We start from the raw sequence: 23,754 nt of genomic DNA, 5'->3' as shown, positions 1-23,754 counted from the left end.
GTCTCCCCTCCCTTCCCCTCCCCTTTTTCTTTTCTTACCAGTCCTCTAATGCTCAGTGTTCATTTTCAACAGAAAGCACCTGCTTGTTTTCCCCTTGAAAAATTCTTTATTATTTCTGTCCAGATGACCAAAATCTTGTCCTATTCCATTGCAAGTGACTAATATCTGGTTTTGATCAGCCAGCAGATGAATCTATAATACTGTCATCTTAGATTTCTAACAAGAAAATTTCCCTTCCTATTGAGTGGATGGTATCTTTAGAACATCTGTGAATATACTTTATTATTTTTCTTGAAATACTCATAAGTATTTCATATATCATAGTGCTCATAATCTTGTCACTGCTGTGTACTAATCACTATTCTACATGGTGAAAATTTATTTCCTTACATTCTTTCTTTGCTTTTGTGTTACCCCTTTGTACACTGTGATATTTTGTTGTTGTTGTTATTTTTTAAGCTGCTTATTGAAGTTTTTTATTCTGTATAGAAGCTGGACTAGTCAGGCTGTAGTACTTGTGCATGTCTCAGAAGTACTGCATTAAGGTATATGTTAAATAATTTTATTAAAAAGCTGAGTAACAAATAATTTAAAAAGGCCCTTTAGATACCCTGCTTGCTTTATTATAACTCTGCAATTCTTCCCGAAATCCACTAGAGGGGGAATTTCTACTTGTATTTTCCCAGATGTTTACAGGCATCTGATTTTGTAAATTTTGAGCATTTTCTTACTGTAAGCTTTGTATCTTGCATCGACTAGTAACTGATGGTAACTGATATTCATATATTTCTTTGTAAGTTACAGATCATTATATTTTGTTGGATATTAAAGGAACCATGGGCTTAGGTTTTCAAAGACTCCAGAAATGTTAATTTTTTTTACTGTCGTGTTTTGCTCATTTTTTATGTAGCTTCATTATGTAGTAGCTGTAGTCCTGAACTTTACTGTCTCAAGCTCTAAGCAATACATATTAACAAACACAACAGTATCTGTCCTTGAATCTCTAGGTGGGGATTGGGCATGCAAAATTCCTACCAGAGTAAGCAAAGAGTAAGTTTGAGATCATCTGAAGAGACCGAATGTGTACATGTGTATGGGGCCCAGTGATGTGCATGCCAGGGTCATGAAGGATCTGGCTGATGTGGTTGCCAAGCCACTCTCCATCACATTCAAAAAGTTGTGGCTGTCATGTGATCTGCCTGGTTACTGGAAAAGGGGAAACATCACTCTCATTTTAAGAAAAGGAGAAAGGAAGATCTGGGAGACTACAGGTCTAGAAACTACTAGCTGGTGAATATCATGTCTGTGCTTGGGGAGATCATGGAGCAGATCCTTCTGGAAGATATGCTAAGGCACATGCAAAATGAGGAGGTTATCTGTGACAGCTAGCATGTTTTCACCCAGTGCAGATTGTACCTCATCAATGAGGTGGCCTTCTATGATGGAGTGATGTCATTGTTGGATGAAGGAAGGGCAACTGATGTCATCTACATGGACTTGTGCAAGGCCTTTGAAATGGTCTCCCACCACATTTTTATCCCTAAATTGGAGAGATACAGATTTGAAGCCTGGACTGTTTGGTGGATAAAGAATTGGTAGGATGGTAAAACCAGAGGATTGTGGTCAACGGCTCTATGTCCAGATGGAGGCCGGTGGCAAGTGGTGAACCCCAGGGGTCTATCTTGTGACCAGTGCTCTGCAACATGATTATCAGTGACACTGACAGTGGAATTGAGTGTGCTCTCAGCAAGTTCGCTAATGACACCAAGCTGACACAACAGTTGCAGTTGATGCAGTGGTGCAGTTGACACAACAGAAGGAAGGGATACCATACAGAAGGAACTGGAAAGACTTGAAAAATGGGCCCAAGGGAACCTAATGAGATTCAACAAAGACAGGAGCAAGGGCAATCCCAGGTACATATACTGTCTGGGGAAGGACTTATACAGAGCAGCCCTGCAGGCAAGGACTTAAGGGCTCTGATGAATAAAAATCTGGACATGAGCCAGCAGTGTGTACTTGCAGCCAGATCACCAACAGTATCCTGGGCTGATTTTAAAAGGGCTCACCAGCAGGGTGAAGGAGGTGATTGCTCCACTCTGCTCTGCCCTCCTGAGGCCCCACCTGGAATACTGCATCCAGGCCTGGGGCCCCCAGCACAAGAAACGTGGAGCTGTTGGAGCAGTTCCAGAGGAGAGCCACAAAAATTACCAGAGGGCTGGAGCACCTTTCCTGTGAACTATGGTGATTTTGTTTAGCCTAGGTTAGAGCAAGCTCTAGGGAGACCTCACTGTGGCTTTCCTGTACTTAAAGGGAGCTCATAAACAGGAGAGAGAGTGACTTTTAAAGTAATCTGATAGTGGTAAGGAGAAAAGACTTCAAGGAAGCCCTTGGTTTAAAAGAAGGGGGATTTAGATTAAATGTTAGGAAGAAATTCTTTACTCAGAGGATCATGAGGCACTGGCACAGGCTGCGCAGAGAAGCTGTGGGTGCCCCATCCCTGGAGGTTCAAGGCCAGGTTGGATGGGGCCCCGGGCAGCCTGAGCTGGTGGGTGGCAGCCCTGCCCACGGCAGGGGGTCAGAACTGGGCAGTCTTTAAAAGTGTCTTCCAAGTCATGTCCTTCTAAGCAGATTGCTCTGAAAGTAATGCTTCCTATTTTTTCCATGGAAACTACGATCAATACAAAGAGCACAGTAACAGTATTTGATTGATAGAGCAAATTCTCAGCTGCAAAACATTCTTTTTCAACACAGGCACTGCCAATAGCTTTGCATTTTTGTTACTGATGAGCAAAAATCTGCACGTCACACTCTTAAAAATCTGCACCAGCAGAGGTGACCTACTGTCACTGTCTTCACTGCTGAAATGCACCACCCACAGTCTCACTGTTCTCGCATCCACTGTTTGGTCTCCGTAGATGCTCATCAAATGTCAGTGAATGTCAATGGGTAGAGTTTTTTCCACATGGAGGAATTCAGTGACACACCTTTGCTTCATTCGCACTTCCATGTCAGATGCCATTTTGTCAGACTGGTCCTCTGCTGCCATGTATTGCACAGCAACAAAATATGATGAGATATTGGTGGGAAGGTTCAGCCTTTGCTGCCATACCACCAATATCTGCCTCTGACATCGTGAGCCAGTGTAATAAAACAGGAGGCATTACTTTCAGAGCTGTCTTTGTATGATTCTGTGATCTCTAAACTAACATTACCTGCCAAAGAGACATTGCAGATTAAATCAACAAGTTGGAGACTGGTAGAAAGATTTAAAAGGGAGCGCATGGCTACAAAAATTATTGTTTTCTGTACCCTAGTTTGGCAGGTTCTAAAATCACTACTAGTAAGGTTTTGAAAGTAGATAATGAGATAAAGTTTTCAGATGTTTATAGGCAACATCCCTTAATAGAAGGACTAACTTGAAGACAGGTTGAAGGCATTTAGTAATGACAGAGGGCTGGAGGAAATGGGTATTGTAAGTGGAAGTTGACATTTCAGCAAAATGAAAAAAAAAAAAAAAAAGAGGTAGTGTGTAATAGCCAGGGAAGACTTCTAAAAGCCAAGGCAGGCAATCTGTGTCAGCAAAATCAGGATCAGAGACATAAAATTGAGTAGAGTGTCATATCGAAATGATTGGCTAGGGAAATTATTCTGGTCAGCAGAGTTTTGCGTAGCTGGCAAAATTGTATTTGTCAAGGCCAGGAGAAAAGATAGAAGATGGGAGTTGTGGCTGTGTGGGCAGATGGGATCACATAATCATGTAACTGCAAACTGGATTCTAGGTGCAAGCCCACAACTTATCATATGCCAGATATACACTTCCCCAGGGTTCTTAATTTACAACGCTGATGTTGTAAAGCCGTCTGTCAGCATAATGGCATTCATAATCTATAGACAACAACATAAATATCCCACCAGGGTTTTGATTTCCTTTGAGTTATAAAGTTTCGAGAGACCTAGCTGATCATTTACCAAAATCAGCAGAACTAACTTTTCAGTACTGTTCTTTATCCTACACCATCACTGCCATTTCTTAGACCTTAGGCTTTCCTTTCTAGTTCTGTGTACCCTTCTTCATGTGTTCCTTCCAACACACTATTTCTCTTTTGTTTAGCCTTTTGATTTTCTTTTGAGTGTTTATCTGAATGCACATTTATCCTGTGGTGCATGTTGGCTGTATTGTTAGATAATTTCTCAACCTAGTATTATTTAGAGATTCATCTTCCCTTAGGAACACTTAGTTGAGAATGGATGGATCTAGGACATATTTGCAAGAAACAGAGGTTGTTTTCCTATGTATGGTTTTTCTGTGTAGGCTCCAAGACTGTTTGACCTTCAGGTTACCAGAAGAGCTTGTTTTCGATGCTCACTATGCATTCTCATCGTTTAGCAACAGTTAAAAAAAAAAAAAGCCAATCTTTAAGCATTACACAGTAAGAAGGTACACATAGAAGGTACCATCTAATTAATTTATTGAACTGTTACATCTTCCTTTGGTGCCCTGTGTCTTGTCAGAGCACCACAAACTGCTTTGGGTTATTTTTCTGGAGATGGGAGAGTTAGAGGCATTTCTGAACCATTTTTTATGTCTGCTGTTTCTCCAAAATGGGTTTCATAAAGAACATTGAAAGCTGAACTGGTTTAAAAATTACAGTATTCATCTGTGCGGAAGTCCCTGGGGACTGGAACAAGACAGCACTTCAACCCTTGCTTTTCTAAGATTGTATTTTCAATTTAATACCTTCTAATCTTTGTAACCATCAGGCTTTGACCGAAGGGGAGCTCCCATGAGAAAGATCTTCTGGGCAGCAGAAACATTTTTCCTACAGCATCTTATGTGCCATAGTACATACTCAAAGCTCGCTAGTGAGCCACTTTGGGGACCATTCAGTAGGGTACTGTTTTGCAACAGAGTATTGCCATTTTTGTTGTATTCAACACAACAACACTGAACCACCATTCTCAAAGTCCGACTCTGGAACAGAGAAAGAAATTCACAGTAGCTTTCCTTCATTCCTGCGGTTTAAAATTGCCTTTCTGAAAAAGCTTCCGTTGAGGCCAACGAATCCTAACAGACTTAAATGTAAGACAATTATGCATTCCTTGTCTCATCAATATCTCCAAGGTTCAGCATAAGCAAATATCATAGAATCATTCCATCATGGAATGGTGTGAACTGGAGAGGACCTTAAAGACCATCTAGTTCCAACCCCCCTGCTGTGGGCAGGGTTGCCACATAGAAGGTCATACTTCCTAGGGCCCTATCCAACCTGGCTAGGGATGAGGCATCCACAGCTTTTCTGGGTGACCTGTTCCAGTGCCTCACCACCCTCTGAGTAAAAAATTTCTTCCTAATATCTAAACTATATCTTTTAGGTTAAAGGTTTAAAAGGACCCTTTTGTCCTATCACTATTAGACTGTGTAAAATGTCAGTCCCCCTCCTGCTTGTAAACTCCCATCAAGTACTGGAAGGCTGCAATGAGGTCTTCCCAGAGCCTTATTTTCTCCAAGCTAAACAAGCCCAGCTACCTCAACCTTTGTTCACAAGAGAGGCACTCCAGCCCACTGGTCATCTTGGTGTCCCTCCTCTGGTCCTGCTCCCACAGCTCCACACCCTTCCTGTGCTGAAGGCCCCAGGCTTGGATGCAGTACTCCAAGTGGGGCCTCACAAGGGCCTCACAGTCACCTCCTTCGCTCTGCTGGACAACCCTATTTTGAATCAGCCCAGGATACTGTTGGTAATCTGGGCTGCAAGTACACACTGCTGGCTCATGTCCAGATTTTTATCCATCAGAACCCCCAAGTCTTTGCGTAAAGGGCTGCTCTCAAAGAGTTCTTCTCCCAGATTCTACTTTTATCTCTATTCTTTGCCACACCGGTGTTCCTCAAGTTCGTGAACCTGACTAGGGCATTGTCGCTGCAGCCCGGTGTGCCTCTGATCTTAACCACTTTAATTATCTCCTGTGGTGCGCTACCAGTCCAGCCAAGCTTAACCTCTGGTAGGTCTGTTCAATATCTGAACCAGAAAGTAATCATCAGTGCAGTCCAGGAGTCTCCTGGATTACTTGCGGCTCACCATGTTGTTTTCACAGCAAATATCCCGGTGATTGAAATCTCTCATCAGGATGAGTACCTGCGAGTGTGACGGTTCTTGCAGCCGAAGCAAGAAGGCCTCAACAGGCTCCCCCAGTCAGGCAGCTTGTAGTAGACCCTAACCGCAAGATGTCCTTTATTGATCTGGTCCCTAATTTTAACACACAAGCTCTCAACCTGGTCATGGCTCTTTCTCAGAGGCAGCTCTTTGCAATCTATCCATTTTTTAACATAGAAGGCAACTCCCTCACCCCTCTTACCTTGCCTATCCCTTCTAAAAAGCTTATAGCCCTTAATAATGGTATTCCGTTTATGTGAGTCATCCCACCATATTTCTGTGATAGGAATAGGATCGGTTTTCCAGTTGAACCATGGTTTCCAATTCCTCCTGCTAATTTCCTGTGCTGTGTGCATTGGTATAGAGGTACTTCAGCTGAGCTTCCATCCACTTTACCTTCTTGAAGAAGTTATCCCAAAAACCTCTGGTATAAATCTGAGATTTTCGCCCTATGCTTCCTAAAGCAACAGTGTTCCCTGACTCTTCTTTATTACTCATCAGTGCATCCCTTTCCCCCATAAAATCTAGTTTAAAGCCGTGGTGATACTAACTTCCAGCTAACTTCCTGCCTAGGATATTCTTGCTTTTCCTGGTCAGTTGTCTTACATCCCACATCAACATTTCTGGTTTATTGAAGGTTTGTCCCAGATCATAGAACCCAGATATCCCAGTCTCCAACTGGGAGAACTGAGGAGAACACTACCTGTGCTCCCAATCCCTTCAGTATATTCCCAAGAGCTGTAAAGTCTTTTTTGATTTTTTTTAAAATTTTTTAGTTGCAGCCTCATGCAACTCTGCTTGAAAGACCAGTAAATAGTAGTCCTCTGGCTTTATCATACCTGGTATCCTGGTATCCTCTCCCTGACAGCACAAATATGGGCCCCTGCCCGGCAGGAAACCTCTTTAGAGAGGTTATCCAGGCAGCAGGTGAGTGTGTCAGTGCCCCTCAGCACAGATTACTAATTACTAATTGCCAGTTACTAAGACTCCCTGCCTTTTCTCAGTGGCACTGGTTGTGACTTGGGTTCTCAATTAGACCTTCTGAACATGGCTGCCCGTTCTCAACCACTACCCATACCATCTTCTCTTTCGATCCCTAGAGCTTCATATCTGTTGGTCAGGGAGACTTCAGGAAAAAGCGGAAGGCTCCTCCTTCCGCTCCAAGCAGAAACGAGGGTTCAAAAATAAGTTGCTGTCTACTGAATTAAGTTGTAGAAGTTCTTGTGTCAGGAATTGTGGATGCTAAAATTCTCAGTGGTTCAAGAAATGACTAGACAAAACACGAAAGAAAAACCCATTGAGAATCATTAAGTAAATTATTATTTCACATTATGGGAAGTGTTCTTGCATGCTTCTTATCTTCTACTCTTCCATCATTATTGGTGCTTAGCAATTGTCAGAGACATTATATTCAGATAGATAAATGTTTAGTCTCACCCGATATGTTTCTTTCTTATTTTCTTGGTCTTTAGCACTTCAGTTACATTCATCACACTTGTATGATGCACACAGGAGATGTGCATTTTTTCTTCATTAATGAAAGCTGCTGCCACAGAAGGAACAGACAGGTTAAAGCCTCAGTGTTCACACAGGAATTTAAATGCATTGATGGCTGAACAGGTAACTTTTTTTCTGATTCTCTTCATTTATGCATCAGAAATTTTTATCAGGTATAACAAAGGCTACTGTCTCTGTGAATGTTTTCTTTCCATCTCAAGACTCTAGAGGAGTCTTGATTTTTGGAGAGAGAACTCTTCTCTAGGACAATGCTTCATTTTGCAAGCAGTGTCTTAAATGCAGTTCTGTTGTTAAGCGCTTGTTTCCAGAAGAGAGCCTTGATCTCTCTCTTCCCTGAAGACATGGTCACAGTCTCCTTTAACAGCAAAGGAGTATTTAATCTTATGTATGGACAAGTTTACACATTCTGCAAATTATTCTAGGATTACAACAGTCTTCAGAGGTACTCCAACCTCACTAAAGAGGAAATGTGCTGTCATCAGGCATTTTCTTCCAGACCATTGTATTCCACGGCTTTGATTCTTTATAAGAGCAGTGCTGTGGTCTTACCTGGCAGGCAGCTCAGCACCATGCAGCCACTTGCTCCCGGGTGGAGAGAATCAGAGAGGTAAAAGTGTGGGAACTGGTGGGTTGAGGTAAAGACATTTACCAGGTAAAGAAAAAGCTGCACACATGAGCCAAGCAAAACAAGGAATTAACTTGCTACTTACCATCAGCAGGCAGATGTTCAGTCACTTCTAGGAAAGCAGGGCTCTGAACATGTAGCAGTCTCCTGGAACACAAAAGGCAAACTTCTGCTACATAATACTAAGGATTCCTACAGGCAGTTCTTGGATTTAGTTGCTGTGAAAATATCCACTTGATGTAACAGCCTTTAGTTGTGCAAGTAGCTAGCAAATCTAGTGGATCCAAAATTTTAAAAGATCAGTTTGAAATGTCCCTATCTTGAGCTACATTAATCGGTGAAAATGATAGGAAGACTTTTTCCCTTTCTCAGTTTTTCTTTTTGCTTTTCATTTTATAGTCAAGATATAAATAGACCCAATATTTATTCTTAATGCAACTATTATGCCATTGTCTAATTATTTGAAGTCTAATAATAAATAAAAACACTGTAAAAAACAGCAACAAACAGCAGGATTATAAAGCTTGAAAAAATACTATGTTCCTTCTTGCTCTAGCCTCTGGATTATCTCTGTCAGTTAATGGATTTAATGTTTTACATTTGACTATATAAAAATCTCCGTAAGTCCTGAGTTCCTTTTCCACTTACTGGCAAACTCTATTTTTAGTGAGCTTTTATGTGTGTTCTTTCGAATCATAGAATCACAGAATCATAGAATTGCTCAGGTTGGAAAAGACCTTCAAGATCATCAAGTCCAACCACAACCTAACCATTCTGCTCTAACAACCCACCACTAAATCATGTCCCCAAGCACCACATCCAAACAGTTTTTAAACACATTCAAGGATGGTGACTCACCCACCTCCCTGGGGAGCCTGTTCCAGTGCTTAACAACCCTTTCTGGAAAGAAGTTTTTCCTGATATCCAACCTAAACCTCCCCTGGCACAACTTGAGGCCATTTCCCCTTGTCCTGTCACCTGTCACCAGTGAGAAGAGACCAGCCCCGCTCTCACTGCAATCACCTTTCAGGTATTTGAAGAGAGCAATGAGGTCTCCCCTCAGTCTCCTCTTCCCCAGACTAAACAGCCCCGGTTCCTTTAGTCACTCCTCGTTGGGCATATTCTCCAAGCCCTTCCCCAGCGTTGTTGCCCTTCTTTGGACCTGCTCCAGCACCTCCATGTCCTTTCTGTACTGGGGCACCCAAAACTGAACACAGTACTCGAGGTGAGGCCTCACCAATGCCGAGTACAGGGACAGGATGACTTCCCTAGTCCTGCTCACCACACCATTCCTGATACAAGCCAGGATGCCATTGGCCTTCTTGGCCACCTGGGTACACTGCTCACTCATATTCAGCTGACTGTCCATCAGCACACCAAGGTCCCTTTCCATCAGGCAGCTTCCAGCCACTCCTCCCCAAGCCTGTAGGGTTGCCTGGGGTTGTTGTGACCAAAGTGCAGGACCCGACACTTGGCCCTATTGAAACTCATATGGTTTACCTTGGCCCATCGATGCAGTCTATCCAGGTCCCTCTGTAGTGCCTTTCTACCCTCTGGCAGATCAACACTCCCTCCCAACTTGGTGTCATCTGCAAACTTACTGAGGGTGCACTCAATCCCCTCATCAAGATCATTGATAAAGATGCTGAATAGAAGAGGCCCCAGCACCAAGCCCTGGGGGACACTGCTTGTGACTGGCCACCAACTGGATTTAACTCCACTGACCACAGCTCTCTGCGCCCGGCCATCCAGCCAGTGTTTCACCCAGCAGAGCATATGCCCATCCAAACCATGGGCAGCCAGCTTCTCCACAAAGATGCTGTGGGGGACAGTGTCAAAAGCCTTACTAAAGTCCAGGTAGACCACATCGACAGCCTTGCCTTCATCCACTCAGCGGGTCACCTTGTCATAGAATAAAATCCTGTTTGTCAAACAGGATCTACCATTCATAAACCCATGTTGACTGGGCCTGATCCCCTGGTTGACCTTTAACTGATCCGCAATGTATCCTGAGATTATCTGTTCCATAACCTTCCCTGGCACTGAGGTGAGACTGATAGGTCTGTAGCTACCAGGATCATCTTTCCGGCCCTTCTTGAAGATGGGAGTCACATTTGTTAGTCTCCAGTCAACTGGGACATTCCCTGTTAGCCAGGACTGTCAAAAGATGATGGAGAGAGGCCTGGCAACCACATCTGCCAACTCGCTCTGGGGAGCAACACCCTCTAGGGTGGAATCCATCTGGCCCCATGGACTTGTGAGTGTCCAGTTTGCGGAGCAGGTCCAAAACCATCTCATTGCGGATTGTGCATGGCCTATTCTGTTCCCTATCCCCATCTGCCAGCTCAAGGGGCTGTGTGCCCAGGGCACAAGAAGTCTTACTATTAAAGACTGAGGCGAAGAAGGCATTAAGTACCTCAGCCTTATCCTGATCCTTGGTCACTGTGTTGCCTTCAGCATCCAACAAGGGATGGAGATTCTCCCTAGCCCTCCTTTTACTGTTGACATATTTATAGAAAAATTTATTGCTGTTCTTCACCTTAGTGGCCAAGTTCAGTTCTAGCTGGGCTTTGGCTTTTCTAATTTTCTCCCTGCACAGCTTCACTAGGTACTTGTAATCGTCGTAAGTTGCTTGCCCCCTCTTCCAAAGACCATAAACCTTCCTTTTGCTCCTGAGTTCCAGTTTAAGGTCTCTGTACAGCCAGACTGGTCTTCTACCCCAGTGGCTCATCTTCCGTGACTTGGGGATGGCCAGCTCCTGCACCATTAAAATAAATTCCTTAAAGTATTCCCAGCCGTCCTGGGCTCCTGTGCCCTCCAGAACTACCTCCCAAGGGACTCTTTCAACCATGCTCTGAAAGAGGCCAAAGTCTGCCCTTCGGAAGTCCAAGGTTGCAGTTTTGCAACCTTTCTTTTTTTCTTTGTTAACATTAAAGACAGAATATCCTATCTAAGCACCAGAAGGATATTTTAAAATCCAATTCAGAATTTTGGATGTCTAACTGAAATTTTTTGCATATTTTTTTTGTCATGCTAGCTTGGTTTGGCTTCAGTCAGTAATTCAAGGGTGTTAATGTAGTACAGATACTTAACATATTCTATAAAGGTCTGACAATTTTTCTTACCCCTTGGAGAACATCAGTTTTACAGATGAAAAAAGGGACATATTCCTTACAATTATGCCCAATCAGAAGGTTTGGAATATTAAGTTCTCTAAAACTAGAAATGTTCCTTGAACTAGTGATGAAGTGGTGACACAATTGTGTACAATTTTGTATTGGATAAGCATTGCTCCGTTTTTAGAGTTTTTCCTGAAGGGTCTTTATTTCTTCTACTATTTCATCATCCTGCTTCTACTATTTCATCATTATTTGATGTCAGTGGACAAAGGTTCATAAACAAAACATCCTTAAAATACTCGTTTTGCTCAGTCTACTAAATATATTGGTTTTTATTAGAAATATATTGTTTTTTCTAACCTGATAGACTGTATATAACCCTCTTGCTTAAATGCTGTTGCAGTATTGTAAGAGTGTCTGATATCAGCTGTACTTCCATTTTTTAGTTAGCTACATTTCATTTCTTTAATTGTATGTGTGAAAGGATTATTTCAATAGATAATTTGGGATGTCTCTAATTAGATGCACTGAGGAAATTAACTTTGTTACTCTTTTCTTTTAAGGCATTAGTTATATATCAACTTTTCGTCTTGTGCTTTGTATTCTGGCTTCTGGTGCTAGTTTATTCCTGGCTAAGAATCATATTTGTTAATAACACTGTAGAAGCAAATTCTTTGTGTTGTTTAAATTCCAGTTCTTACAAATATGTCAAGTTACAACTAACATGCATAGAAAAGACACTGAGGTGGCTGTAAATGAACTATATAAAAGAGTTTCTTAAAAGGTGTCTTTATCTATTCAAAATTTCTTAGAAGGGAAATTCTAAGAACAATTTAAAGGAACAAGCTTGAACTGAACCCATCATAAATTCAACAGCTTACATAGAAGTCTCAGAATTCTGAAACAACCTGTGGTATTAATGCTTTCTCATTAGCTGTGATTTCTCTTTTAATGCACTTACTTTTTGCCATCAAATAATAGCTCACCTACAGACAGTGAATTAGCCTTAGGAACATATTGTAGACTTTTATACTCTTTTTTTTTTCAGACCTCTCTAGATTTTATAAATATTTCTTTGAATTCATCCCAGCTTTTAGCACACGGTCAAAATAACATGTTGATTAGAATTTAACAGATGATGCACATTCCTTATTGAGTAAACTGCCCAGGTCTGCTCAGAAATGTCCTTGTTTATTTCTACATAATACTCTGGCTTAACCACATTGGTTGGAGGACCCAAGTCTAGCTTGGTAAGAGCTATTGCTCCTGCTAGATTCAAAAATAAACTCTGGATTTTGGGAATCTGGAATACGATATACTTCTTGCCAAGTGTTTTTTTGTGATGCTTTGTAATCCTCAGATTTTCACAAATCCATCATCCATGCAGTGACATCAGCAGGCAAAATTATGCTTTCATAAGTAAATTAGTGTAGTAAGTTGTGCTCAAGAAACGTTTAGATGTTGTGTTGAGAGACATGGTTTACTGAGGTTATATTGGTGGTAGGTGGATGGTTGGACTGGATGGTCTTGTAGGTCTTTTCCAACCTTGCTAATTCTGTGATTCTATGATACTCCCCAAAGCTGTGACAGCACTTACAAGTTCTAGCCTTAAGAAGTCCAAGATGATGACTACAACTTGCCTAGCTCTGTACTTTTTAAGCAATCCCATATCTATACTAAATACTGACTGGGGAGGTGGCTTGGCCTGGCCTGGCTCTTTCTGCGCCCTGCCCTTTCTACTGCCCTCTTCCTTCCGCTCTCCTCCTGATTGCCCTGCAGCTGTTTTTGCTTATGGGTGTTTTCTGATCATATGAGGCCTGTCCTTCAATTACAGTTCAGAGCTTAACTAATAGCTTCTAAGTGTTGCAATGGGAGGAGTATTGCCAAATACTCCTCTCCATTCTTTGAGGTAGTCATGTAAAAGTACATCAATTTCCCTTAATTCTACTCCAGGAAATGTTTTTACTACACAATTGCTACTTTGCTTATTCTTATTTGTCATTTGAGGTGATTCACTTTTATATTAATATGTGTGTGGGGGGGAATTATGCATCTTCCTAACTTTTCCCTGCAAAGCATGCTTCTTGCCACACTGAATATTGTATTTTTAAAAGTAATGCTGCTTCTTTCTTTATGAAGTTTCTGTTTCTGTTAAATATTCTAGCATGTGTCACTCTAGCTGAGGCCTTTTTTCCAACAATTGGTATGATAAAACTTTTATTTTCAAATGATGTTTGCTTTCTTTGTTTAGTCAAACGGGATTTTGTTAGCAGACCTTTCTAATGAAAGCTCTTCAATATAGACCCATTTTTCTTATACCTGTACATTAAGGAACATTGGATCTTGTTAGAGCAAAATCTTTAGGCTGTTCTATGCTGTGCTGATATACTCTTTTCATTTATAACAAAATACTAAGTATGCTCCTCTTGAGGTCCCTGTTTCCCCCATTTCTTTTTTGTTGTTGTATTCCTGTATGTGAGTGAGTGTTTTTAGTTCAATTTCTTTGACAGTTCATTCACTGCAGAATTTACAGGACAACAACGGATCACCTCCAACAATGCTCAATTCATAGAATTGTATTTCAGAAACAAATAGCATTCCAAAAACAGCATTAGTTATTCATAGTAGCATGAATTGTAGAAAGAATTGTAGAATCTTGAGAAGATTTGGAGAGAATTTCAGTTTTCAACTCATCTGTCAGAAGCACATTGAACTGTTCTGTTTAAATATTTGTATTGAGTTTACAGCTATTTTGGAAGTTCTGCTATGGATATGTATTCAATTTAGCAAATTATTTTGGAAGTATATGTATAAGCATTTTCTGTGACATCTACATAAAACACTGCTGACGTCTTTGTGCATGAGTTTAAAATCTTAGACTTATGTCTGGCCATGTTTTAGAAAGTAGCTGTTTTATGTGCTTGTTCTGTTTCATATTGTATGCTCAGAGTTCCTTTATCTCTACTGATTATACCACGCTCAGAAAAGATAAAGCAGAAGTCCAGCAGCTCATTTGGGAAAGTAAACAACTGAACAGCACTTTATTTTTGTAGAATCACAATAACATTTCAATAATAATAATAATAATAACAACAACAACAATAAAAATACTGGCTAAATACAATCTCACTCCCAATTTAATAAATTGTAAGATAAATCTGAGCTGAAACTATGAAAATAGTTTTTATTATCTCAGGAATAGAAGTGCTTTAAAATTTCAAGTGATGGCAACTGCTTTGTTGATGTTGATGATACCTGACTTCAGGCATAACAATAGCTGTTATTTCTTCATTCTCTTCTCTTTTTGAAATCAAATTTATATACGTCTATCTACCTGACGATCTGGATGGGAAAACAGTTTGATAAGCACTATCAAACTAGCTTGGAAAATCCACATATCATTGAGAATGTGGTGATTGGCAGGTATGAAAATGATATTGAGAACTTTACTAGTACATAACATTTTTTTGAATTCCTCTCACCTACTAATTATTATTTTATTATTATTATTTTATCCTTCTTTTATCTTAATGTTCTTTCTTTACTGCAGTGCTCTGCAGTTCACACCTTAACCTCTTTTCCTAGGTGAGCATTATGCCATCATTCAAGATTCTTATTTTGTTTTTTATCTAGTATTAGGGCTTGTCTCTACCACACCATAGCCTAGGAAACCTGTTGTTTACTTCAGGGAATTAAGCCATTATATAGCATCCATTCTTCGCAACCAACTCTGAGTTTCTGTGTGCTTTTCTTTCCCACTTCTTCTGCGCCATTCTCAGGTGCTCAAGTACTCCAGCGTGGTCTGACCTCACAGCTAGCCCTGCTTTAAGATTTCATCACCTGAGGTCCCTATGAACACAAACTCTCCTATGATCCAGCAACACTGATCCACTTGCTCTAAGAGAAGTATCGCATCAGAAGTTTGTGCTTCTACTTGTGCTCCTATTTGTCTGGAGTTCTCTGCTTGATCTCAAATAAGATATTTCAATTACTTTTCATATTTTATTTGAAATAGGTTTTCTGTACATTATGAGTGACTCCATTTACGCTTCAATAAGAAATATTCTAACAAATATCTTTAAGAATAGTCACAACCTCATATTTTATAGTTTGAGTTATTAGCTATAAAATTATATTGACTTTATCCTACTCTAGTTCTAACACAGTAATTACATTTTAATCCTTGTTTGTTCTTTTTTATGCAAAAATCAAGTAGTACCAGTTTTATTACTGCAGTATTAATCACAGAAGTTATCTTTTCTGATCTTGATGATGAACAGAGGAGTGAACACTTTCAGCCTGTAATGTTTGTTTATTGTAAGGAGCATATTTTATAGCAAAGTTTCTGAAAAGTGCTTGACTTCTTTTTTTTTAAATATAATATTTTGATAACTGGAAGAGAATAGAAGTTATTGATTCTTCTCAGGTTTTGTAAGACTGAATGTCTGTTATAAGAAAATTCTAGTTGTCTATTTTTCTTTTGAGCCTTAGGCTGTTTTAGTTGAAAGCGTAGTAGGTAAGGCTAAATATGATCTTGATATAACTTTTTCCTATGCAGTTATGACTAAGCAAAATTTGGAAGAATAGACTTTACTGTGAATATATTAAATATTTAATCTGAGAGTGAATCGGTGCAATTGAGACACACAATATAATTATACTTAATGCAGTATCAGTATTAGCTGTTGGAAATGTGATATATATGAGCTCTCAAATGTCTTATTTTGGAAGAAGTAAATAATTTTTTCGAGCGTTGGAATTTCACAGCACTATTTTAGTGATCTCAATGTTAGGACTGGGGAAGAGCCCAGGAGACTAACTCATAGAATCAAAGAATCATAGAATCCTTAGAGTTGCAAGGGACCTTTAGAGGTCATCTAGTCTAACTCCCCCACAATAAACATAAACATCCACAGCTAGATTGGGTTGCCCAGGGCCTTATCCAGACTTACCTTGAAAATCAACTGCACTCCACAGCTTGCTGTCATCAGCAAACTTTCTGAGGGTGAACTCAACCTCACTGACAGTGTCACTGATGAAGATATTAAAGAGTATCGGCGCCAGCACCAACCCCTGTGAAATACCACTTGTCACCAATCTCCATCCAGACATGGAGCCTCTGTCCACCACTTTCAGGACTTGATCCTGCAGCCAGTTCTTCGTCCATTGAGCAGTCCACCCATACTCATCTGCATTAAAAAAAAAAAAAAAAGTGAAATACCTTTTTTTTTCCTAATCTTGATTGAAAAACCTAGTCTATGGTTCTGATCACGTGAAGATTTTTTTAGTACTCCCAGAATCTTTTCTTTCATTTTGTTAATGCTCCATAGGAAGAGGTGCATATATATCAGATTAAGCTGTCTGGGGAAATGCAATATCTGCATTCATATTTCCTTTAGCATTTTAGTTTTTAAGTAATTATTGCTACTTAATAATGACTGTGTTCATATTTTCTGCTAACAGGTTTTATCTTGCTGTTCTGTACGTGTTCCCTATCACCTCTTTGAATATGTGGCTACCCACCAGCACCTGTAATCACAGAATCACAGAATTCTAGGGGTTGGAAGGGACGTCAAGAGATCATAGAATCATATCGTAGAATCATAGAATAGCTTGGGTTGGAAGTGACCTCGAGGATCATCAAGCTCCAACCCACCTCAATGAGTCCAGTCCGTGTACATATGCTAGGTGTCAAACTAATGGTCCTTAATCCTAATATTACTAAAGAAAAGGGAAGTGACACTAGATATGTGGACTAACGCTTTCCTTTTCTATCATTTTCTCTGTAAAGTAGTCCAGCCTGAATTATGAACTGAAATCAGTGTTATTAGTCTTATTTATGTCATTGATTCATTGATCTCTCAAAAGAATTTCTGGCTTAATAAAGCCATTACAGTTCTCTTAAGACCATGCTTTGGTATAGACATAAGATGGCAGTATTTCATAGCATTAAATAACCTGGGTTTCACTATACAAACTGTATTGTTTGAAAAAAATGATAGGACTTGCGTAGCCTAACAGACTAACTCAAGTGATATTTTTTGTTCATCATGCAAACAAAATAATCACTTCTATTATGCTCCATAAGCAGAATATGTGTATTTATTCTACTTGTTGGAGAGCAGTGCTGTGTGTATTGTTCTTCCAAAGAAAAAGGAATAGGAGTGATTGTGTTAATTACGTGTTAATTATGATTTAATCAGTTATTTTTTCTGTCTGTGGATTAACAGTTCATTTCCAGTTTAAATTTCGTAATTCAAAATTTTTTTTGAAGTTTTAATTATATCTGGATCTTTGTTTATATTTAGGTAGTGTTGATGTTCACACTGCTGTGCTTTACCCCAGCAGAAGCTCAGCACCCTGTAGCCACTCACTCTTTTTCCTCAAGTGGGGTGGGGGAGAGAACTGGAAAGGTGCAAGTGAGAGAACTCATGAGTTAAGGACAGCTTAGGTAAAATGAAAACTGCATGTACAAGCAAAGAAAAGGAAGAAATTCATTCACCGCTTCCCACTGGCAGGCAGGTATTCAGCCATGTCTAGGAAAAGCAGAGCTCACCACATGTAACTGTTTATTGAGAAGACAAACACCATCGCTCCAAGCATCCCACCATTCCTAAATCTTTACCCCACTGTTATAATTCAGCATGATGACGTACGGTATGACATATATCTTTGGCCATTTTGAGTCAGCTTTCCTGGTTCTGTCCCCTCCCAGCTCCTTGTGCAGCCCCAGCTCCACTCTGGCAAGGCAGCGTGAGAAGCTGAAAAGGCCTTGGCCTGGTGCAGCGTGGCTCAGCAACAATTGACACATCTGTGTGTTATCAACGTTGTTTTCATCAGAAGTCCAAATAGCAGCAGCATACAAGACTCTGTGAAGAAAACTGACTTTATTCCAACTAAAACCATGACATGCACCCTGATTAAATCATACAATAAAATTCAAGAAAAATAGACAAAATGGAATGCGTGGTGTTTCCTGCATTCTATGGCACTGTCCAAGACTGAGTTAAATTTGTAAATACACTGTTATCGAATTTCACGTATGACGCAATATAGTTAAACTTGTCTACATAATGTGGCTGACACCTGATAGCAATGTCATTCTTAATGTAAGTTGACCTTTCAGTTGCTGTTCTGCCCTGCTTCTGCCAGTGTCATGATGTTCTCTTTATAATTCTCAGGATTTCTGACCTCGGTGCTAAGTACAAAGATGATTCCTCTCCTTTTTTGGTACCGGTCTGCTTTTGTGGGATTTCTGATTTCACCTTAATGTAGGTAACAGTATCTGCCTTTCACATGTGGCAATATAACTGTGGTCAAACAACCTTCACCCCATTGAAAACCTGGATACCGTGTGTTCTTGTAAAATGAAATTTGTATTCATAAAGGAAAGCAGGATTGTAAGATAAAGGAAAAGAGAAAAATATATTACTAACAAAAATAATATGTAACCAATGCTCAGATGTTAAAGAGAAGTCTTTCATAAAGTGGTGACTTGTTCCTTTAGAATGAAGAGGAAGTATGTTTATAACTGAAATGTTATTGTTGTCACTGTTAAAGTGAATGCAGCAAGCTTAAGTAAATATTAGCCTTCCACTGGTTATTACAGGTCTTTGCCATCAGTCATCAACAAAACTGAGCACATTAATGAAAATTTCCTCCTTCAGAATAGCTGGAGTGAGTTATTTTAATTAAAAATAAGTCTTAAAAAGCAACAACAACCTCATCACTTAGAATTGACTGAAAAAGGTTTTCTTGTATTAAAAAAACTGCACTGATATCTTCTTTGTATAATTCAATTAAAATATTTTTAAATGAAATATAATAGCAGTGTGCATTGATGAAATAAATGCAAGTACTTCTGCTTTTTATATTTCTGAGGTTCCCTTTTCATAACATTAGACAGTTTGTTTCCTCACCAACAGCAAACAGTAAAAAAGGCACTTTCATAGTTCAAGTAGTGATGATGATACACTGAATCAGGAGCATCTCGTTACACAGATACCCGTCTGTCATAGTCTGATTTTGGTTTGTTTGCAACTTTGAACATCATGTCTGTTTTGTATTTCTGAAAAATGTAAGGTGGCATTAGCCTTTCCTAAATGCATTTGAAAAGTGGTTGTCATAAAACTGTTGTTGTTGGGCTGGGGATAAGGAAGAGAAGGCAGAACTGGAACCCTTTTACATTGTTTTAGTGTTTACTAGTTCGTCTGGGGTAGAAATTTGTAATCTTAATTTGTAATTGGGAATGATGAAGATAAATATGGTAGGTCATGGGAAAAAAAAAGAAAAAAAAACATAAAAGAGGATAGTCCACCCTCCTTTCAGGCCTCCCTGAAGGTTCAGGAATAAGCAAAAGGAAAGAATAACCAAACAAATGAGCACACATGTGATGCTAAAGCCCTCCTCCAGCACTTTTTATGTACATAACGAGAAGCTACTCAAGCAGCTGCAGCACATTAGTTCCAATAGTTTAACAGGCAGCTTTACAGCTCTGACAAAAGGCTGTGTGCACTTGTTATGATAGCTAATAAGTGATCTTTGGCAAGAGGACTGTGAGAGGAGTGGTAATGTTTAATAGGTTTCTGTGGAGGGGTTAGTTCACTTTTTTCTTTGCAGATCATAATCTGCAGAGAGAGGCTGAGGGCAGCGACACCATGTTGAGAGCAGCATAGGCTGAGCAAGAGCCTGGAGCTCTGCATAGTTCCTTGGAGGCGACCTGGAAAGGAGATTTTGTTAAGCAGTCAAGCCATTATAAGGCAGTAGCAGACCTTAGTAGCAGGCTTACTTGGGAGGCATGGCTCAGCAGACAAGCCCAGACACCCTGGCTGTTCCTGAGGTGGATAATTCACACTGTCAAAATCCATGGTTAAATGAAGATCTTGTGAAGACCCTGAGGGAAAACCTGTTGCAATATGAAAAGTCTGGGACGTCTAAGAAATCTTCATCTGCTTCTCCTCGCTTGTCTCCAGTTATTTCTCCTCGAAACTCTCCCAGGCTTTTACGCAGGATGCTTTTGAACAGCAACATACCAAAGCAGCGGCGTTTCACTGTGGCACATACCTGGTAAGCACTGAGCAGGTTGTTACAGGATGTCAGGTTAACTTGTCTGCATAGAGCATTTCTCTCCTTGGTGTCAGGGCTTGTGTTTGCTTGACGTAGGCATGAATCGCTCTGACTGAAAGAGACAGTTCAATAGTTCTAGTTTGTGACTCAGGTTCATTTCATATCTGAAGTTTAAAACAGTGAGATAGATAACAAATATGAAGTAAAAAAAAAACCAACATGTATTTGCTTTTTTCAAAGCTACCTTTTTTCCTTTGTGTTTAGATGATAACTCCCTTTTTCCCCTTCTACCAGGAAAAAAAAAAATTGGAGTCTTAAGAAGGAAAAGTTCTTGTCCGTTTCTGTGCTGTTCAGGCTAGAACAATAAAGAAGTCTTTTTTTTTTTTTAATGTATCCTTTAATACATTTTATGCATTTGTAGCCAATTTATGTCCCCTCTCCCCCTTCTTCCCCCGCCTCTAAACTGAAAAGCAGGATAACATGACTTTATCTCTCAGCAAAGTTCAAATTAAGAAGCACTTGATAGAGATGGGTGGGAATAGATTGTATATATGAAAAAGTACTTCTTATTAAAGCAGTTGCTAGGAAAAACAGCAGAAAGACAGAAAGGGAAACCCTTGTTAAATGATTCAGTAGCACTTTTTTTTTTTCTGTAACTCAATCATTTTTTAGCCATGTCTTTGTAATCAAATATAAAAAAAAAATCTTCATTTTGTTGTACCCATCTTCTGCAAAACAGCAGCATAATTTCATTTCTTAATTTATTCTTTTTTCCAAATGATACATACCAGATTATTATAACTCAATAACACTTGCCTGTTTGCTTTAATGCTCCTGACATCTTAATGTGTTCTGTTTGTTTTTTTTCTTGTCACATTTTATCCTCAGTATTTTTCAAATAAATATGTAATGTAGAGAGTGGAAGGGCCTGAAATATATTCAAAGTAAGTCACACATGATAAGCAGTACATAAACGTGTTTAAATCTAGATATTAAATCTACACCACAGCTATGTGATTGGTATGTATCCTACATCTTTAAAATGAATGTTTTTGTGGCTAAAATGTATTTCTGTACTGCATGTTAAAATATATTAGCAAGCACATATAAGGGGAAAATTATGTTATAATATCAAGGTTAATCATGGATTCAAAAACGAATATACAGCATAATAAACAGTAAAGGTTTCTTGACAAAGATGTCTGGAGTCAGTGTATGGTTAAGTGTGGATACATACTACAGACAAAATCAATCAAAGGCAAGCAAGCTTAGTATATGGTACATTAAAATGTAATAACAGAAAAAAAATCTAAAACAGTAACTGCTGTTTTTCAGCTTACTATGACAGACCTGGCTTTGAGTAACAAGTTCTCCTCTGATAGTGTTGCTCTTGAAAAGGAGGGGGGGAAGAATGTGTGCCCTTTTTTCTTAAAGAAAGTTTTAAAACCAGTGTGCCTGATCAGACATTGCATGTATTAAAAGAGGAAACTGGATGTATGGGACTTCATTTTCCCTTATAATTAAACATAACCTCCAACAATATTAAGGCTTTCTAACCGTTGCTTTTCATAAAACAGCCTAGAAATGAGAACATGCAGGACTGAAACAAAAACCAAACAAACAAAAAACCAAGAGAGCAAATTCAGGCAGAGCTACTTTACTTTGTAAACTGAAAATAAGTATGTTTTTCAAAAAAATTACGAAGGAAATGTATCATGTATGATTATGTGTTATGACAGTTATTGTGAACAGTTCAAGAAAACAGAAAGGACATGTATTAAAGGCGACAGTAATGAAGTGAACAAACAGGTTTGGGCAATGTGAAAGGGAAAAGACTTTCACAGTATTAAAAAGTGCAGTTTTGTTTAAATGCACTTCCTATAATGAGTTTCGGAAAGTTTTGAGGTTGTGTAGAGTGCCTTTTTTAACATGATGTTGACTGTAGGAAATGTTTGTTTTGCTCCAAATACTAACCTTTTAAAATACTCGTATTGAACAATTCATACATATTTCTAAATGATTTGTAATACGGGGTCATCTTACAAACAGGTTTTATTTAGCAAGAAAGTAGGGAAGTAGTGAGTCTAACAGAGAATTAGAATAAATAACCGGAGAACTTGCATGTGTTGTCAGACTTACAGGCCTAAAAAGGAAAGCACAAGTACTATAGTGTGCTTTCTAATCTTACTTGTTGCTACATTCCATTAAGCCCATTGCTAGTTGGTCTTCAGTTAATTATCTATTTAGAAAAGTGAGAAAATTTGACACATAGTTTTATCATACTTTGGCTAAATAGGAAATACAGTATTTGAAATTTCATATTCACATAATCTTATTTCAGTCAGCTCCTCGAAAAAAAAATGGTGCTTTACATTTAAAGCTTACTCCTGAATATTGTGTTAGGGGGGATCCATTCTGGTTTCAGGACATATAGTTTGTCCTCCATAGGTCTGACCTTATCTGTAAGTGCTCTAGTTCTCTTAAATTTATAATTTAATCCATTTTGTACTTAAAGAATAGTAATTGATTTGTGTATACATCTTTCTTGTTTAGAGCACTGTTCACACAGCCTTGAAACATTTTAATATCAATCTTGCTTAAGCCACCATTAAGATACAAGCAGTTAGAGCAAGCTGGATTCTTCTGGCAGTCTGTTCTCCCTTCTATCATGAGTCCCATAGCTCTCCCTCTGTAATGGCTTAGACTGTAAAACTGTTGACACCAAGATGCATATATTGTACTGTATTATATGGCTTATTGTTTTGCTAGGTAAAATGTTAATACTTGTAGTCATATGTCAGGAATATCAGTTTGCGTAAGATCAGACAGAATGAAGGGCCTGGTTGTGAGCTGTCAGTATGCCTTCTATTTTTGTGATGAGGTACCTACTTATCAGATGCAATATTAACAAGTGTCTGATTAATACAGTGGGGGGATTGTGTATTATGTGAAAAGTACTTATGTACATTTCTAATCACTACATGTGATTAAAAAAGATTAATGGAGTACGTAAGCCTTTGATAAGTCTGTAAGAGGCTCCAATGTTCATCTTTCCTGAAAAGTTAAGCTGTTCTCTGTTCTGAAAACCACATCTTGAGTGCTACAGTAGGAATTCTTAAGAAATGGACAGGGTCATTTATGTCTGTTCTCTCTGAAGCAGTGTTCAGGAACACATATAGTAGTTGTCTTTCCTTCCTTCCCGCCTCCCTTCCTTCCCGCCTCCCTTCCTTCCCGCCTCCCTTCCTTCCCGCCTCCCTTCCTTCCCGCCTCCCTT

The 23,754-nt window shown here is 39.3% G+C and overlaps 1 protein-coding gene and 1 long non-coding RNA gene across 4 annotated transcripts in view; one reads left to right on the top strand and one right to left on the bottom strand.

The window, feature by feature from the left end:
- PDE4D (phosphodiesterase 4D) overlaps nucleotides 1-23,754 on the top strand; it is a 606,949-nt gene that overhangs the window by 243,111 nt on the left and 340,084 nt on the right. The window lies entirely within an intron of this gene.
- LOC110389450 lies at nucleotides 5,710-20,589 on the bottom strand. Of its 2 annotated transcripts, XR_002433223.1 has the most exons (4): nucleotides 20,478-20,589; nucleotides 18,071-18,283; nucleotides 16,367-16,603; nucleotides 5,710-8,442 (listed from the first exon to the last, which is right to left on the bottom strand). It is a non-coding gene; the product is annotated as an uncharacterized LOC110389450 (long non-coding RNA). The 2 variants fall into 2 exon arrangements; XR_002433222.1 differs by lacking the exon at nucleotides 5,710-8,442 and having other exon boundaries at nucleotides 12,435-16,603.

Source organism: Numida meleagris, chromosome Z, assembly GCF_002078875.1.
Source record: "Numida meleagris isolate 19003 breed g44 Domestic line chromosome Z, NumMel1.0, whole genome shotgun sequence".
NCBI classification, from domain to species: domain Eukaryota; kingdom Metazoa; phylum Chordata; class Aves; order Galliformes; family Numididae; genus Numida; species Numida meleagris.
Note: the sequence above shows the minus strand (reverse complement) of the source record. Positions and strands in the feature narration are given on the sequence as shown.